A 19,896-nucleotide genomic window follows, 5' to 3' on the forward strand; every position below is an offset into this window, starting at 1 on the left:
CATGTGAATGCTGCAGCCAGTCAGTGGCCTCTGATTGGCTGCAGTGTTCACATTTTAAAGGGCATCATGAAACCACATGAAGTATGAGTCAAAGCTTGGCTTCATGATTGCTTCCAGGTACAGTACAGACCAAAAGTTTGGACACACCTCATTTAAAGATTTTTCTGTATTTTCATGATTATGAAAATTGCACTTTCACACTGAAGGCATCAAAACTATGAATTAACACATGTGGAATTATATACTTAACAAAAAAGTGTGAAACCACTGAAAATATGTCTTATATTCTAGGTTCTTCAAAGTAGCCATCTTTTGCTTTGATGACTGCTTTGCACACTCTTGGCATTCTCTTGATGAGCTTCAAGAGGTAGTCACCGGAAATGGTCTAACAACAATCTTGAAGGAGTTCCCAGAGATGCTTAGCACTTGTTGGCCCTTTTGCCTTCACTCTGCGGCCCAGCTCACCCCAAACCATCTCGATTGGGTTCAGGTCTGGTGACTGTGGAGGCCAGGTCATCTGGCATAGCACCCCATCACTCTCCTTCTTGGTCAAATAGCCCTTACACAGCCTGGAGGTGTGTATGGGGTCATTGTCCTGTTGAAAAATAAATGATGGTCCAACTAAACGCAAACCGGATGGAATAGCATGCCGCTGCAAGATGCTGTGGTAGCCATGCTGATTCAGTATGCCTTCAATTTTTAATAAATCCCCAACAGTGTCACCAGCAAAGCACCATCATACCTCCTCCTCCATGCTTCACGGTGGGAACCAGGCATGTAGAGTCCATCCGTTCACCTTTTCTGCGTCTCACAAAGGTGGTTGGAACCAAAGATCTCAAATTTGGACTCCTCAGACTAAAGCACAGATTTCCACTGGTCTAATGTTCATTCCTTGTGTTCTTTAGCCCAAACAAGTCTCTTCTGCTTGTTGCCTGTCCTTAGCAGTGGTTTCCTAGCAGCTATTTTACCATGAAGGCCTGCTGCACAAAGTCTCCTCTTAACAGTGGTTGTAGAGAGGTGTCTACTGCTAGAACTCTGTGTGGCATTGACCTGGTCTCTAATCTGAGCTGCTGTTAACCTGCAATTTCATTTATAAGGCAAGAAATCCCACTTATTAAACCTGACAAGGCACACCTGTGAAGTGAAAACCATTTCCGGTGACTACCTCTTGAAGGTCATCAAGAGAATGCCAAACGTGTGCAAAGCAGTCATCAAAGCAAAAGGTGGCTACTTTGAAGAACCTAGAATATGACATATTTTCAGTTGTTTCACACTTTTTTGTTAAGTATATAATTCCACATGTGTTAATTCATAGTTTTGATGCCTTCAGTGTGAATGTACAATTTTCATAGTCATGAAAATACAGAAAAATCTTTACATGAAAAGGTGTGTCCAAACTTTTGGTCTGTACTGTATATATATTTTTTTCTGAAATGGTCCGGCATTTCAGAGAACATATAGTTTGAATATCTGACAAGACTAGTCCGATACCGCCAACGGATGTCTTTACCCATAGTTGATTGACAGGTCTCTCTCTTATGTGAACAACAGGAGAGACCTGTCAATCACCTCTAGCAGAACTTCTCTGTCTATGGTTCTACACTTACTCTGAAGCCGTGGAGTGGTTTAGAGAAAAATATATCAGCCAGGCACTAATTCATGCTGCCCGTGGTTTGGGCAAGATTAATCAAGTGACAGGTTCCCTTTAACAGTGGTTTATATATATATATATATATATATATATATATATATATATATATATATATATATATATATATAATTTATATATTTATATATATATATATACAGTACAGACCAAAAGTTTGGACACACCTTCTCATTTAAAGATTTTTCTGTATTTTCATGACTATGAAAATTGTATATTCACACTGAAGGCATCAAAACTATGAATTAACACATGTAGAATTATATACTTAACAAAAAAGTGTGAAACAACTGAAAATATGTTTTATATTCTAGGTTCTTCAAAGTAGCCACCTTTTGCTTTGATGACTGCTTTGCACATTCTTGGCATTCTCTTGATGAGCTTCAAGAGGTAGTCACCGGAAATGGTCTTCCAACAATCTTGAAGGAGTTCCTAGAGATGCTTAGCACTTGTTATTCCTTTTGCATTCACTCTGCGGTTCAGCTCACCCCAAACCATCTCGATTGGGTTCAGGTCTGGTGACTGTGGAGGCCTGGTCATCTGGTGTAGCACCCCATCACTCTCCCACTTGGTGAAATAGCCCTTACACAGACTGGAGGTGTGTTTGGGGTCATTGTCCTGTTGAAAAATAAATGATGGTCCAACTAAACGCAAACCGGATGGAATAGCATGCCACTGCAAGATGCTGTGTTAGCCATGCTGGTTCAGTATGCCTTCAATTTTGAATAAATCCCCAACAGTGTCACCAGCAAAGCACCCCCACACCATCACACCTCCTCCTCCATGCTTCACGGTGGGAACCAGGCATGTAGAGTCCATCCGTTCACCTTTTCTGCGTCGCACAAAGACACGGTGGTTGGAACCAAAGATCTCAAATTTGGACTCCTCAGACTAAAGCACAGATATCCACTGGTCTAATGTCCATTCCTTGTGTTCTTCAGCCCAAACAAGTCTCTTCTGCTTGTTGCCTGTCCTTACCAGTGGTTTCCTAGCAGCTATTTTACCATGAAGGCCTGCTGCACAAAGCCTCCTCTTAACAGTTGTTGAAGAGATGTGTCTGCTGCTAGAACTCTGTGTGGCATTGACTTGGTCTCTAATCTGAGCTGCTGTTAACCTGCGATTTCTGAGGCTGGTGACTCGGATAAACTTATCCTCAGAAGCAGAGGTGACTCTTGGTCTTCCTTTCCTGGGGCATCCCTCATGTGAGACAGTTTCTTTGTAGCCCTTGATGGTTTTGGCAACTGCGCTTGGGGACACTTTCAAAGTTTTCAAAATTTTTCGAACAGACTGACCTTCATTTCTTAAAGTAATGATGGCCACTCATTTTTCTTTACTTAGTTGCTTTTTTCTTGTCATAATACAAATTCTAACAGTCTATTCATTAGGATTATCAGCTGTGTATCCACCAGACTTCTGCACAACACAACTGATGGTCCCAACCCCATTTATAAGGCAAGAAATCCCACTTATTAAACCTGACAGGGCACACCTGTGAAGTGAAAACCATTTCCAGTGACTACCTCTTGAAGCTCATCAAGAGAATGCCAAGAGTGTGCAAAGCAGTCATCAAAGCAAAAGGTGGCTACTTTGAAGAACCTAGAATATAAGACATATTTTCAGTTGTTTCACACTTTTTTGTTAAGTATATAATTCCACATGTGTTAATTCATAGTTTTGATGCCTTCAGTGTGAATGTACAATTTTCATAGTCATGAAAATACAGAAAAATCTTTAAATGAGAAGGTGTGTCCAAACTTTTGGTCTGTACTGTATATATATAATTTATATATACTTCCCTGTGCCTGAACATTAATATGTTTGTCCAGACAACTCCTTTAAGGTTTTGTCTTAAGAATGTTTGTTTTTTTCTTCATAAAAGTATTGATCTGCTTACAAATTCACACACAATAGGTATGTAGCATGCAAATTTTACAGAATGATCGCTGCAAACAGTCAAAAAGAGAAGGTCATACCCATAAATCATCAATATCAATATAAAACGACAGTATATGGAATAGAAAAATACCACTTATATAACTAGGATCTGCTTATAAGTAGTGTTGAGCGAGCGTGTTCGGTTAACCCTTTGACTGAGCACGCTTGGGTGCTGCCAGTATATTTTCGGAGTGCTCGACACCTATGTTCGAGCCTCCGCGGCTGCATGTGTCTCGGCTGTTAGACGGCTGCGACACATGCAGGGATTGCTTGTTTGTTAAGACAGCTGCAACACATGCAGAGATTGCCTAACAGCTGCAACACATGCAGATGCGACGGCTCGAAAACAGCTGTCGAGCATGTCGAAAATACTCGGGCAGCACCAAAGCGTGCTCAGTGAAAGGGTTAATTGAACACACTCACTCAACACTACTTATAAGCTGTTAATTCTTTCCAGTAACTATTGGGACTATGATTTTTAAAATACATACATATCATATCTGGGACTTGTGAACATTGATGTAAAGGGGTGGTCTGAAGTCCAAAGTTTTTTTTTCATCCTAAATCCCTCTAAATCACACTGAATATATTTAGGGCCATAACTATCTAACTGCTTTTCTTCTTTTTTTAATTCCTCTTTGATGACGCTTGGGTTGAGAATCCCAGTGAATGCTGGGATACTCCAGCGAAGCGTCATCTGCCCCCTTCCTGGTACGAAGCGTCATCAGGAACGCTTATTTCAGGGGCTGGGCTAGTCCCAGCGCGATTTACACTGTGCGATAATAACAGCGCGATCTATCACTGGCTCAGATCAGCAGTAACGAGCCTGCAAAGGAGCGTGTTGTCAAAATACCCTGCATGCTGAGACCAGTGACGTCACTTGCAAGGGCGGCGCTGCTTTCTGCAAATAGGGTATTCTCCCAATGCGCTCTGGTGCCAGCTCATTACTGTTGATCTGAGCCAGCGAGAGATCATGCTGTCATTGTGCACATCGTGCAGGGACTAGCCCAGCCTCTGAATTAAGCGTCACTGATGACGTTTGGTTTTAGGGAAGGGGCAAGGGTTGCAGTCACTGCCGTCTGGTAACGCTTTCTTTGATTATCCCAGCATGCGCATCATCAAAGAGGAAGTGGGGGAAAAACAGAAAAGCAGTTAGTGTACTTAGGGAACTTTTAATTCAAGTATATTAGAAAATAGTATAGATTATGGTATTGAATAGATATGGATTTAACTGCAGTTGTAGAGAAAAACAGAGAACTGACTTGTGCTAAAAGCCAAATACACTGTATGGTTAACTATTAGTGTAGAGCAAGTATGAATTATTAACCCCTTCGGCGAGCGCTCGCCTAGTATTTGCGGCGTGCTCGGCATCGTTGAAAGTGTCGCCGCACCTGCATGTGTCACATCGGTCATACACCTGTGACACATGCTGGGATTGCCTGTTTGTCAGGCTATCCATGCATGTGTCACAGCTGTCTAACAGGCGTGACACTTGCAGCCGCGGCGACAGTAAAAGAAATGCTGAGCATGCCAAAATACTTGGCAAGCACCCAAGCTTGCTCTTTTAAAGGGTTAAACGAGCACGCTGGCTCATCACTATTAACTATACTTTCATCTTCATAAAATACTACATAAGCATATTCTTGGGTTGTATTTTATTTTCCGAAATCAATCCCATCATCCTCACACAGCGGAAATGCCACTGTAGATAATGTTGTGAAATGGTTAAGCCATGCATTTCTCCTTTGGCAAAGCAATGAGTGAAATCCGTGGTAACATCCAAAACATAAATTGAGATGCTGCAGAATTTAAATCCACAGTTCATTTACACCGCAAATCTTCTTTACAACACTGGTAATGTGTCACACAACGGATTTTTCACGTGTTTTATCTCCGTAACAACATAATCTTAAAGAGGTTAACACCTTTCAGAAAACTTTTCCCTATATGTAGTTTATTGTAAAAAAAACAAAAAACTATTCTTTCCATACCTTCCCGGGGTCCAGTTTCTTGTTGTTTGGCTGCAGCGGGACATTACATTGACATAGCTGCAACTAATCACTGAGCTCGCTCTAAGTAGCTTGTGCTGTCTACATGGAAAGAGCCACTGAGCTTAGTGATTGGCTGCAGCAGTGATGATGTGATGTCACCACTTCAGCCAAACATTGGAAACTGGACCCAGGGAGGGTACATAAGGCAGGGTTTGTTTGATTTTTATCACAAGGCACTGTGCATATAGGGAGAAAAGTTTTCTGAAAGGAGACAACCCTATTGATAAATATATGCTTGTGTGTAAGGTAGCTTTTTCTATATAACCATGTAGTTGCGTTTTCTACATGCAAGGGATGTTTTGCTGCTTAAATACGAAGCCTCCTAAGTTGCGATGTGTTCGTTACTGTACATGTTCCGTTTGTAGAGTAGACACCATGTGTTAAGAATTCTCTACATACTTCTAAATATTATGCAGGTTATCTGGCAAAAGCTACATAAGAACAAGTAAATTGTTAGTACTGTAAAGTTTAAAGAAGCAGAGCCATAGGACATGCTGGAGACAATATTTAGAAATAGTCAACGTTTCAGTATTTCTGACTGACTGATAGTTCGCAAATTTTTGTGTTCGTAATCCACAATAAAATTACTCTTTATTACAGTCTTCTGGCGCCAAAGTCTTGCTTAGAATTCACTGTGGTCTATTGTATTTGGGATGTCTAAAAGGGCCTGTCCATTGTGCACTACAGAGATGGAAATGGAGATCCTGTGGAAAAGTAGAATTTTGAAGTCCAATTACAAAGTGGGGAAAAATAAAGCAAATGTTGGTCAGTAGTGTGATGTGCATAAAATGTCTTGGATCTAAGGGGTAAGGTTTCTCCTTGTGGAGAGTGACAAGCCAAGCCTGGCATGTCAGTGTGAGGAGACTTATATGCCATGCATGCTCCTCTGGCAAATTAAATATGCAAATTGACTCTTCAGAGAGGAAGAGGACCCGAACTCTAGCGCGCCACCTATTGGAAGTAGCAATCCTTAAAATCTATATCGACCCTTTAACGAGCCTTGTCATATGAGTTGAGATAAAAGCCAAACAAGAATCTCAATTTGCAGACACAATGTGTTGGGGTGTTGCCCTTCGTCTGTGCAAAGTATGAGATTGACTTTTAGGATTGCTACTTTCAATAGGTGGCACTAGAGTTCAAGTCCTCTTCCTCTCTGAAGAGACAATTTGCATAGAAAATGTCTTATATTGTATGTGCAATGGGTTGCACTTAAAGGAATCTGATTGCACAATCCAATTCTCCCAGCCTAAACTGTTTATATTATCATGTTGCTCTTTGAAAGAAAATGTCACCCATACCCTTACTGAAAAAGTTGCTGTTTTAATTCATATGCAAATAAGGCTTAAGTACACTGGTCATGATCAGAGCAGTTCCCTGGTATCTGTATCCCTGACTCTGTTCCCTGCTCATCTCCTCTTTGCTTTGCTGAGTGATGGCTTTAATTACACAGCCAGTGAGCTGTCAGTCAAGCAGAGGAAGGTGGGGCTGCGCTGGGAATAAAGCAGGGAAGGCAGAGGCTTTGGGACTGCTGTGATCATGTCCAGAGTAGTGATGAGTGAGCGTGCTCGTTTAACCCTTTAAACGATCACGCTCAGGTACTCGCCGAGTAGTTTCGGCGTGCTCGGCCTTTCAGTTACAGCCGCTGCGGCTGGATGTGTCGCTACTGTTAGCTGTGACACATGTAGGGATTGCCTGACAAACAGGCAATCCCTACATGTGTAACAGCTGCGACACAAGCAGCCGCGGCTTCTGTAACTGAAATCCCGAGCACGCCAAAAATACTCGGCGAGTACCCGAACGTGCTCGTTTAAAGGGTTAAAACATCGATTTTTCAGGGTGCAATAGATTGCATCAGTAAAGCTATGGATGCAATTAAGAGCAACATGACACAGTAACAGTTGGGGGTGAACGGATTATTTCGACAGCTCTCCTTTAAAAGCACTATGCGGAGTCAGACCTACAGATGTGTGTAAATCCAACATATCTGGAGATGTAATGGCGCTGGATATGGAACAAATGTACGGCACACAGATCTGCGGCCACCCATAGACCGTACTCAGGCCATGGTATACAGATTTGTGAAACCGGCCTTATTGTACTTCAGTAACAGCTCTGGGTAGACACCTCTGTATTTTTCAGGACTTCATTTAATACGACTATGGATATAACAGGATTATGTTTTTCTATATTTTTTTAAATAGCAAGGTGGTTATTAAAAAGGTGAAGTTATTGATTGGTTGTAAAGCAACAGCTCCGGTCGTTTTAATCCAAATTTTTTTTAGTTGAGAGTGTAATTTAGAGCGAATTCTAGAACAACACAAGAAATAGTAATAGAATAAATTTTTCTATTCCAATTTATGTTACTGAATTTGTAAAGCATGTCAGATTTGTCAGCATTACAGTGAATGATAAGGGTTATGTCTTATATTCTAAAGTGAAGCTTACTGATAACATGATTCTGGTCTGGGAACACAAAACCTTTACATGTTCATACATTCATATAGGTAGATAGATGCTTTCAGTAGGAGTCTCTATCTCTCTATATGCCTTTTACTTTAGTTTCTGTTGTATATGTAAAAAAAAAAAAGCAATTTTGCATAGTAGCTACAGTACACTGTTGCCATGGACACAAGGGCGGTGCTGAGCTGTACATCCTCGATACTGTCGCTCCTAAATCCTCACGACTAGGTATATGAAGAAGGATGTGAAGATGTCTTATATACATGTCAGTCTCAAAATGAAGATATTGGTATTATGAAAATGTGAATAAATTGTTTTATATGTTTGTGTAGACATGTTTGTATGTATGTGTGTGTATGTATATATATATGTATATATATATATATATATAATATATATATATATATAATATATGGTTTGTGTTTGTTCATATATGTTTATGTTTCTGCTAATCGTCAGCATGGAGATCAATGGTTAGTTTTGGTGATTCCAGGTTCAAATCCCACCAAGGACAACATCTGCAAGGAGTTTGTATGTTCTCCCCATGTTGCGTGGGTTTCCTCTGGGTTCTCCGGCTTCCTCTCATGCTCCAAAGACATACTGATAGGGAATTTTCATTGTGAGCCCCAATGGGGACAGTGATATGTCTGTAAAGAGCTGTGGAATTTGATGCCGCAATATTAACAAGAATAATGCAAAATTCATATTTACCCTAAGATGGTGTCATTATACCTACAACTTGTAATGCCTAGAGCTGTGTCTCCAGTGTACATCTGGACGTTACGCCTCATTCTGCCGTCGGTTTTTACTATCAGTGCTTCATTAGTGACTCTCGTATATGAAAAAAAAGTAAATAAAGAACAAATTTTCTCCTACTCATTGCAGCGTTAATCACAGACAGCACACAGACGATAATGCCATCCATGTGTTGTCTGTGATTTTCACGGACCTATAGATTGTGTATTGGTACTTTTGATTTGTGATGGAGATCAAAAACAGAAACGTCTCCCATATATTTTTTTTCCAAACACATTGTCCACAAAAACATGTACATGTGAACAGCCCAATAGACTATAATGTGTACGTGTTTTATCCATGAAAACCATGGATAAGACATGTACGTATAAAGTGGATGTCTAAACGAGGCCTAACCATGCATCTGTGTCCATTTTGGTGGAGTCGGTATAAAATGGACAGACTCCGACTCTAAAATATATAATGCACTGTGTTCCAAATTATTATGCAAATAATTTTTTCTCAGATTTTCCCAAATTACCTATATGAGTTGCAGTCATTGTAATTTTCCAGTCAAATAACTATTACAGTACAATTGAAAGGTTTTTGTACAAACTGCCTATGATAACAGGATATTTTTAAAAAAATAAAACACTCAAACTGCACTCAAAATGCATGTTCCAAATTATTATGCACAGCAGAGTTTTCAACCTTTTCATTTTAATAAAGAACAAAAAAATGGTCATTTTTGAAATTATAAGCATTAGCAGGTTATTACAAACTGAAATCAAACAGTTTTCAACTCAAAACTTTATTCTAGGTGATGTTACATTTGCACATAGGACCCCTTGTTCGAAAGGAGCTTCTGAACTCTCTCGTCCATTGAATTTGTCAGGTTTTGGATGGTTTCTGCTTCAATTGTTTTGCATGAGGACAGAATACCCTCCCAGAGCTGTTGCTTAGATGTGAACTGCCTCCCGCCATCATAGACACTCCTTTTGATGATGCTCCAGAGGTTCTGAATGGGGTAGAGGTCAGGGGAGCATGGGGGTCACACCATAAGTTTGTCCCCTTTTATGCCCATAGCAGCCAGAGATGCTTTCTTCGTGTATGAATTGTACATTCATTTTGTAATAGATCCATTTTTTACATAAATTCTGTTTCTCTGTTCCTGAAAGAGAACTCAGAACACAAGTGTGAACAGAGCCTAATTTGAGGGAAAGTTTTTGACCTGTCAGATGTTGTGTGCTCAAGTAACTACACCCTATCCATAAAGTTGTCACAGCTCTTGTGTTATCTGATACCATTACAGCAGTTTAAGAAGCGTGTCTTTAAATAACTTCTCAAAGTTGCCTCACGATTTATTTATTTCCATTGATATTAATGCCTTGCTGCTGGACAGATGTTGATAGGTTGCTGCTGTCTTCAGCTCTTCCCGGCACTGCCATCTTGTGAGTGCAACTTCTAACTGACCGCAAGTCAGAGGTAACCCCCACAAACTCTCAGTGTATGTCTATGTGAACCTCGTTCTGCCTCTCATAGACTTGCATTGAGTTGTGACTTCTGGATCGCCCAGCAAACACTGGAGCAATTCGGCAGGTCTCAACCTGCAGAAGACCGACTGGAGCCGCACTGGGAACAGATGAAGACGGCGACTGGTGTGTGAGACCAGGGAAAGGGAACTTAGTTTAGTAGCACCACTCCAGCATTACATTGAAAAAAAACTTCTGAAGTGGTGCTTTAAGACTTATGGGCTAGTTGTAATGAATTGGACCTTTAGTGTTTAGTTCTTGGTTGTACCCGTTCTTGCTCTTTTTTATTTGGGTCCTAGAAGATGCCATTTGAAAAGCCTATATGCTATTTGGATCTCAGTTGGCATTTCCTTCCACTGGCTAGTATTTATATTTTATGGTTTATGTACCACGTTGTACTTGTTTTACAATGTCGGTCGGTATACTCTAGTGAGCAATTTTGTTAATAAAAAACGACAAGTTTTTCATGAAAATGCTTTATAAATCATTATATAAGACCATGATCAAACTACCTTTTAGAAGCAACCGAAACACACATTACATCTATTTTATTATTACATTTGTCTATATAAAGCCAACATTGTAAATGTAGGCTAGTTACATAAAAGGATGTTAAATCTCTTTCTGTAAGGATAAATTGTTTTCTGCTTCTGTGCCTCGAATATCACTGATGGTTTTCTATGTACCATAAGCCTTACAGCATCAGCACACATTAGTCCTGCAAATTTCCAATACAAAAAGAAAGAAGCAGAGAACTTGACAAAAGCTCTTGCAATGATTTCAGAGAACCAAAACAGATGCGAGTCGTAAAATAATAATATAAATATATTCATGCCCAAAAGTGTTGGCACCCTTGAAATTGTTCCAGAAAATTAATTTCTCCCAGAAAATTATCACAATTACACATGTTTTGTTATATGCATGTTTATTTCCTTTGTGTGGATTGGAACAACAACAAAAAAAAACAAAAAAAAGGCAAATTAAGCATAATTTCACACAAAACCCCCCAAAATGGGCCGGCCAAAAATTTTTTCACCCTCAATTTAATATTTACTTGCACGTGCACACCCTTTGGAATTAATAACTACAATCAATCGCTTCCTAGAACCATCAACAAGCTTTTTACACCTCTCAACTGGAATTTTTGACCACTCTTCTTTTGCAAACTGCTTCAGGTCTCTCGTATTGGAAGGGTGCCTTCTCCCAACAGCAATTTTAAGATCTCTCCACAGGTGTTCAATGGAATTTAGATCCAGATTCATTGCTGGCCACTTTAGAACTCTCCAGCGCTTTGTTTCCATCCATTTCTGGGTGCTTCTTGAAGTATGTTTGGGGTCATATTTCTGCTGGAAGACCCATGACCTAGGAGGCAAACCCAGCTTACTGACACTGGGCACTACATTGTGACCCAAAATCCTTTGGAAATCTTCAGATTTCATGATGCCATGCACGTAGTCAAGGCACTCGGTGCCAGAGGCAGCAAAACAACCCCAAAACATCTTTGAACCTCCACCATATTTGACTGTAGGTACTGTTTTTTGGGTAAACAGTAGAATGATGTGCTTTATCAAAAAACTCTATTTTGGTCTTATCTGTCCACAAGACTCTTTCCGAGAAGGATTTTGGCTTGCTCACATACATTTTAGCAAACTGCAGCCTAGTTTTTTTATGTCTCGTGTGTCAGCAGTGGGATCTTCCTGGGTCTTTTGCCATAGCTTTTTATTTCATTCAAATGTCGATGGATAGTTCGCACTGACACTGTTGCAACCTGAACCTGCAGGATAACCTTGAGATTATTGATTATTTTCAACCATTTTGGTTCTCAAATTCTCAGACAGTTCTCTTTTTTGTTCTCCATGCTTAGTGTGGCACACACAGACACACATTGCAAAGATTAAATCAACTTCTTCCCTTTTTATATGGTTTCAGGTATGATTTTCATATAGCCCACACCTGTTACTTGCCGCAAGTAAGTTTTAATGAACATCACATGCTTGAAACAAAGTTGTTTACCCACAATTTTGGAAAGGGGCCTACAATTTTGTCCAGCCCATTTTAGGTTTTTGTGTGAAATTATGTCCAATTTGCCTTTTTTTCTCTTTTTTTGTGTTCCAATACACACAAAGGAAATACACATGTGTATAACAAAAGATGTGTAACTGCAATAATTTTCTGGGAGAAAGACTTCATTTTCTGGAGCAATTTCAAGGGGGCCAACACTTTCAGCCATAACTGTATATATCTGTGTGTGTGTGTGTGTGTGTGTGTGTGTGTGTGTGTGTGTGTGTGTGTGTGTGTATGTGTTTGTATATATACATATATAGAATCCTTCTAAGTATAAACAAAATGAGCAATATATTAAAAAAAACTCCAAAAATTCTTCCTTTGTTAGTTGATATACAGTTTTACTTCATACTAATTTTCAGAAAACTAGTGTTGTAGTTTTGGATGGTGGTGTGAGACTCTGCTTTAGTGAAATGCGGGGGATCCTGTTCTTTAAAGGGTTGTTCTAAAGTCTCATCTTCGGGAGTGCATTACTCTCCTGCCTTCCAGGTTCATGTTTGAAAGGGGGGTGGAGCACTCCTGAAGAGTGACATTTTGGGTCAGCTGCATGATTTCCCTGTGTGACGACAGTGGGTGTGAACCCACTGGCTAGTCTTACCCTGGAGGGGCGTGACTTTGATGGTGAGGATAGGCTTGGCCCTTAGGGTAGTTATCAGGTGCCACTCCAGGTCAGTGCCCGGATCTACGAGTCCAGGCAGAAATGCGAGGCACAAATGATGTAGACAGAGACGTGGTCAGGCAGTCCGAGGTCGGGGCGGGCAGCACTGGTTCAAAATACAAAGCCGGGGTCAGGAGTGGAGAGATCAGACAGAACAGGTTAATAAGCCAGGTCAGTAACAGGAGAGTCAAACAAGAATACACCTAGATAGGTTTTATTGTTAGTCTCCAGTTTCCAAAGTTCAGGCAAGGTGTGGAGGGAGGAGCTGCCTAATAAGGGTAAATATAATGTTAGAGTTGGAAAGGACCTTAAGGGTCATCGTGTCCAACGCAGGATTCAATAGACCATCACAGACAGATGTCTGCCCAGCTTTTGTTTGAAGATTTCTATTGAAGGGGAACTCACCACCTCTCGTGGCAGCCTGTTCCACTCATCGATCACCTTCACTGTCAGAAGTTTTTTCTAATATCTAATCTGTATCTTCTCCCTTTCAGTTTCATCCCATTGCTTCTCATGTTTCTATGTGCAAATGAGAATAAGGATGATTCCTCTATACTGTGACATCCCTTCAGATATTTGTAGACAGCTATTAAGTCTCCTCTTATTCTTCTTTTTATAGCTAAAAATTCCCCGATCCTTTAACTGTTCCTCGTAGGACATAGTTTCCAGTCAGCTCACCATCCTGGTAGCTCTTCTTTGAACTTGCGCCAGTTATTAAATGTCTTTTTTAAAATGTGGTGCCCAGAACTGGACACAGTATTCCAGATGAGGTCTGACCAAGGAGGAGTAGAGGGGGATGATTACTTCACGTGATCTAGACTCTATGCCTCTCTTAATACGTTCCAGAACTGTGTTTACCTTTTTTTTGCTGCTGAATCACACTGTTGGCTCATGTGCAGACTGTGATCTATTAGTATACCTAAGTCTTTTCCACACGTGCTGTTGTTTAGTTCTATTTCTCCCATTCTGTAGATGTACTTTTTGGTTTTTTTGCCCAGATGTAGAATCTTGCATTTCTCACTGTTAAATACCATGCTGTTAGTCGTTACCCATTGTTCAAGCTTATTTAGTTTCTTCTGCATCCTTTCTCTGTCTTCTTTAGTGTTTGCTATCCCTCCTAGCTTTGCATCGTCTGCAAATTTGGTTAGTTTACCTTAAGTTCCCTTATCTAGATCATTTATAAAAATGTTGAACAACACTGAGGCCAAGACAGAGCCTTGTGGTACCCCACTTAAAACACTCTTCCAATTGAATGTACAGCTATTTATTACCACTCTTTGAGTACGATTCATCTAAGCTAAGTCTTTCTTATTAAGCATTCATATTATATTATCTGAATTTATAGGGTCTGTGGCTCCTGATGAGTCGATTAGCTGGAGAAACGCGTCCGCGTCGAGTGATACATACCTGCATCTGTATTTGAACTTAGCGGTGTAGTTGAGGGGTTAGTCTATTTGCATTTCTGATCTTGTCCCTATGAATAGGAGGGTCCAAGAACACCTCCGTACTATATCTCTTGACTTTCTGGCTGACTAGTGAATCGTTTCATGCTTATTGTACTTCAAGATTGGTCTATTGTATATATTGGTATAAAGTGACATCTATTTTCTGGTTTGGTGAAGGATGCAAGAATATTCCCTGCGATAATTTTTGTTACTAATACACATATACTTGTTCTGTATTTACAGCCAGATTGAGATCTATATACAGTATTATTGATTGATATCCTCTTGAGTATCTGGGCCATTAAGATGACTGACTGTTAGGAAATGAGTACCCATTAATTTCCTACTTTTTGATTTACCACACCTGTACACTGCAGGTACAGTGGTGGTGGCCCATTTGTCTTGGGGATTGAATGGTGATTACACTTTTGCTTCCCCTTACACTGATAATTGACTCCCACCACTCTCACCTAATCAGGGACTTATAGGGTCCTTCAAGGTGAGCCGACAAGGAGCTGGCATACCAACCTCCGCTGTGAGGTAGGGACAGATTAGGGGTCAGTTTAGGGCATTGCCACTTCCCCACTTGATGATAATCTCTTTTTGGGCTGAGAATACTTTACAGCCTTTTAACCATTTTTGGTGTTTTTTTTTTTTTTTTGAGGGTCAGTTACAAATGAATTTTTAATGATCAACAACAAGACTACAAATATGAGGCATAAAGGCATCACTCTCCTTAGCAGTCTATAACCTGTATGCCCATATTAATTGTATAGATAGGTCAAATTTGGTGACAGATCCCTTTAATTTCTGTGTTGCACCTAAAGGGTTAATAAACTTCTTCAATGTGGTTTTGAGCACTTTGAGGGGTGTAGTTTTTAAAATGGTGTAACTTTTGGGTATTTTCTGTACCATAGGCCCCTCAAAGTCACTTCAAATGTGATGTGGTCCCTAAAAAAAAAAATAGGATTTATAAATTTTGTTGAAATGAAAAATTGCTGATAATAAACTTTTAGCCCTAACAAAAAAAATTATGCTTTAAAAAGTAGTCATATAGGATGTTATTTATTAACTAGTTTGTGTGATATAAGTATCTGATTTAAGGGCATAAAAGTTTGAAAATTGCAAAATTTTCTAAAAAATTTTTCATAAATAAATGCAAATCATATCGACCAAAATGTAAAACGAATATGAAGTACAAAGTGTCACGAAAAAAACAATCTCAGAATCACTGGGATACAGTATGTTGAAGCATAAAGTGACGCATATCAGATTTGAGATATGAGGCTCGGTCATTAACATACAAAGTGGCTCTTGGTCACAAAGCAAGCAAACAAATAAAAGAGCCATGGCTTCTTATACTGGCCTTCTAGGATGTATTATGAGTGCAGTTATTGACATGACTAGCCCACTTCTATCGCTTTACATACCGTAACCTAGAATTCCTTTAATAAATAATGGCTTCATAGTGCACATTGCTGTGACCTCCAGATCAGCACGTGCAGCATGATAAAAAATGTGCACTAAGGACCACCTACCTTATTGCGGATTTGTACGTAGCCATATTGCCACATAAGTTTATCTGTTTCTGAATGTGAGCAGTTTATTATGCCATGTCTTGGTTGAACTTGACATTTGAGAATTCAGTGACCTTTTATTTATACTGTCGTATGTTTTGGCTTTTCTTTTGTCACAGTAGAAGGATCTTTCAGGCAAGTCAGGCAGAATTGAAGCAGATTGCTGCTGTGTTCCTATGTTGATTTGTTACCTTACTGCCTTTTCGGTATTGAGTCCTATTCATGGTTTTTTTTCTCCAGTCCTTTCTGTAACTGTTCGGTTCAGATTGTGACACTGCAGATTGTTTTTGGAGCTCGCTGATTAGTACAAGCCACATTTCATTAACAGAAGGTGACGGGGCACCTGTGAAAGGCAGACATCTATTAAATGAATGGCCTCATCCTGTTCTGAAGCTCTTGTATCCCCAGGGGGGCACCTTGTCTGAACACTGAGAGGCTGACATTGTCAGACATGTACGCATTATCCACACACTCGCTAAACACTATTTTTAGCACTAGTATTGACCACTCATTTATTTTCAAGTTAATTAGAATTGCTTACTGAATAATTAATACAAGGGATCCCAATGAAAGGGGCTGTTCCACAGACATTTGGAATAATTTACATCAAGATGTTCCTGTGTCTATATATTACTGTTACAGACTCATTAGGGCGCCCCTGGTGGTCTTATTCCGCCTCAGAATGTCTAGTTAATCTGGCCAGTGCTGGTGGTAAACTATGCACAGTGGTTTAGTCCCACAAGGGCAGTGGAGTGATTGTTGTTATTGAGCCGGCCAGCCAATACAAATCAATGCACTAAAAGCAGCTTTTTCTCACTATCCCCATGCACAGCAAGCTGAATACATTGCTTTCTGCCATCTTTCTATCCTACCTAGCATTAACTTTTTTAACAATTTGTGCTGCAGTAGTTCTTCCAGAAGACTGGACCAGGCAGGCTAGCCTTTGTCGTCGCCCCCCCTGCATATCAATGAGACTCTGGCTTCCATTAGGTTTGGATTCAGTGCAATGGACTAAAATCTTGAGGACCTTTTACAGTATGTATAATTTGTGAATGGAGAAAGAAGGACATTGTGATGGCTATGCAGGGACCATAAAATCACTGGGAGAATATGATTGGTTCATGGCTGTACATGGCCTGGTTGAGGTAATTTATACCATTGTTTAAGGTTCATTGATGTTCTTACTGTGCCTTAAAGGGTTCTCTGATGCTCATTCCTTAAAGGTAATCTGTCACTTCCTGGCACATTTTTAAAGGGAACCTTTCACGTCTTAGTTACTATCATCACTGCCCCCATTGGTTTGTTAGTGATGCAATGTGCATCACTAACAAGCTGTTTTCATGAAAATCGGTAGTAGTATAATGATGTTATAACTTTACATATACTTTGTCCTACCTGCTCGTATTCAGTCATAGGGGTGTGATTCTCAGATTCAGTCATGGGCGAGCGCCGCATTCAGTCAGTGCTGGCACCACCCATGACATTTGAATACTGCTCCTGGCAAGCGCTATGTTTGTGAAGCGCATTTGCACACGTCGGGCCGCTGGTCTGGCGCGTGCGCACTGAGGCTGTGTGATTACCAGTTTCAGTGCGCACGCGCTGTGACCTGTGGCTCCCGGTATGTGCAGTCAATGTATCTTGCTGTCACCGCTGCAGTGTCACTGCGCATGCGGTAACCGTAAGGTACATTGTCCGCTCACACGCCGGGAGCCACAGGTCACAGCGCGTGCGCACTGAGGCTGTGTGATTACCAGCAGCCCAACGTGTGCAAATGCGCATGCACCCCACAAACCTAGCGCTTGCCAAGTATATAAAACGTTAGAAATGCATTATAATACCACCAATTTTCATCAAAGCAGCTTGTTAGTGATTCACGTTGCATCACTAACAAAGCAATGGGGGCAGTGTACATAGCAACTAGGACGTGACCGGTTCCCTTTAACCTTATAATATGGGCATACAGGTGATAGAATTGTTAAGAGGCATACAGGTATGATTATTTTATCTGTGGTCTTAATGTGCAGAAATCATCTTTTATCTCTTTACGGTAATGATTTCTTCCAGGCTTTAGGGCGTGCGATGCGCAGAAGAAAACTCTGCCTCCGATCTTCATTAGCGTACCACCCCCTTCCCATCAGCGTCACAATGCCCTGTGACATGTAGTGGTGGCCCTGGAATCCGACGCCTGCGCCTGCAATAGTGCAATTATACTTATCTTTTCCGCCCTTCTGTGGGCATTGGCTTCATTGTTGTTCTGCACAGGTGCCAGTGAGTCACTATAGGCACCTGCCCAGAAGACAATGAAGACAATGCCCATATAAGGGCGAAAAGGTACGCAAGTATAATCGTGCGAATGCAGGGCACAGGCGTGGGATGCCGGGGCCACCACTACACGTCGCAAGGCGCTGATGGGAAGGGCTCATCACTAAGATGGCATACATTTTGATTTTCGAGGTGATCTTAGCCACACCGCATCCCACCCCAGTTCTACCCATTTTGGCAAAGTTGCCTGGGACTGATGTGCATTAAATTGTGCCTTTTGGTTTTTTTTTTATAGCTGTGAGTGTTATGCATAATTTTTGCTAAGTTTTTTGTTGTTTTATGCCAGAATTCTGTCAAATGCTTTCATGAATTTGGCCAATAGGCCTTTAATCATTGGGGACAGGGTTATAACAAAAATAATATTTTTTATTTCTATAGCGCCTACATATTTTGTAGCACTTTACAATTCAGAAGGGACTAGGGCAGCACGGTGGCTCAGTGGTTAGCACTGCATCCTTGCAGCGCCTGGTGTCCTGGGTTCAAATCCCACCAAGGACAACATCTGCAAGGAGTTTGTATGTTCTCCCCGTGTTTGCATGGGTTTCCTCTGGGTTCTCCAGTTTCCTCCCAAACTCCAAAGACATACTGATCGGGAATATAGAATGTGAACCCTAATGGGAACAACGATGATAATGTCTGGAAATTGTCTGAATTGTAAATTGCTGCGGAATATGTTGGCGCTATATAAATAAAAAGATTATTATTATTATTATTATTATTATTATTAAAGGACGTGTACAAACAAAATAAGACATTACAGAGGAACACCTAATTCAGCACCTACCAAGAAGAGTGAGGACCGTGCTCACAAGCTTACAATCTAAGAGGAAATATCGATGACTCAAAAAGTAAAAAAAAAAAAAGTGCTTGTCATCTAAGGTCCAGCTATCAATATAGTAAATATGGGCATTCAATTAACTCTGCATGAAATGGTCACCAGCCAATATGTGTAAGTGCAGATGCAGAGTGGTACTGAGTGCATACAGGGTATGGAAACCGATTATAGGAGGGACCAGATTCTGAGGTAAAGTTACAAAGGGAGAACAGGGAATAGTTAGAATGAAGCCTCGTTAACTATTTGGTCAGAATTTTACCTCAGCACTTGCAAGCCAAACCAGGAGTGGGTGATCAATACAGAAGTGGTGACACGTTTCTATTATACTTTTCCTCTGATTGTTCTGGTTTTGGCTTATAAATACTGATGTAAAATACTGACCAAATACTGAACGTGTGAACGTGGCCTAATGAAGAGAGTTGATAGGTCAATATAAGGAAATGTGTTTTTATGGCATGCGTAAAACGTAAAATGTGTTTTTATTGCACACTTGATGGACCAATATAAAGAAATGTGTTTTTGTGATTGTGAAACAGCATAAGTTTTGGAGACTGGAGTGTTAGGTTCGCATTGTAATTGATGTTATTCTTGGGTCATTAGCGAAACGGAGGGTACG

General features: G+C 40.4%; 1 protein-coding gene across 6 annotated transcripts in view; it reads left to right on the plus strand.

The window, feature by feature from the left end:
• The window catches only part of COG5 (component of oligomeric golgi complex 5), a 414,164-nt gene that overhangs the window by 86,155 nt on the left and 308,113 nt on the right, over positions 1 to 19,896 (plus strand). The window lies entirely within an intron of this gene.

The sequence above is a fragment of the Phyllobates terribilis genome, unplaced genomic scaffold (genome assembly GCF_046119375.1).
Source record: "Phyllobates terribilis strain yellow unplaced genomic scaffold, ASM4611937v1 Scaffold_11__3_contigs__length_659146591, whole genome shotgun sequence".
Taxonomy (NCBI): domain Eukaryota; kingdom Metazoa; phylum Chordata; class Amphibia; order Anura; family Dendrobatidae; genus Phyllobates; species Phyllobates terribilis.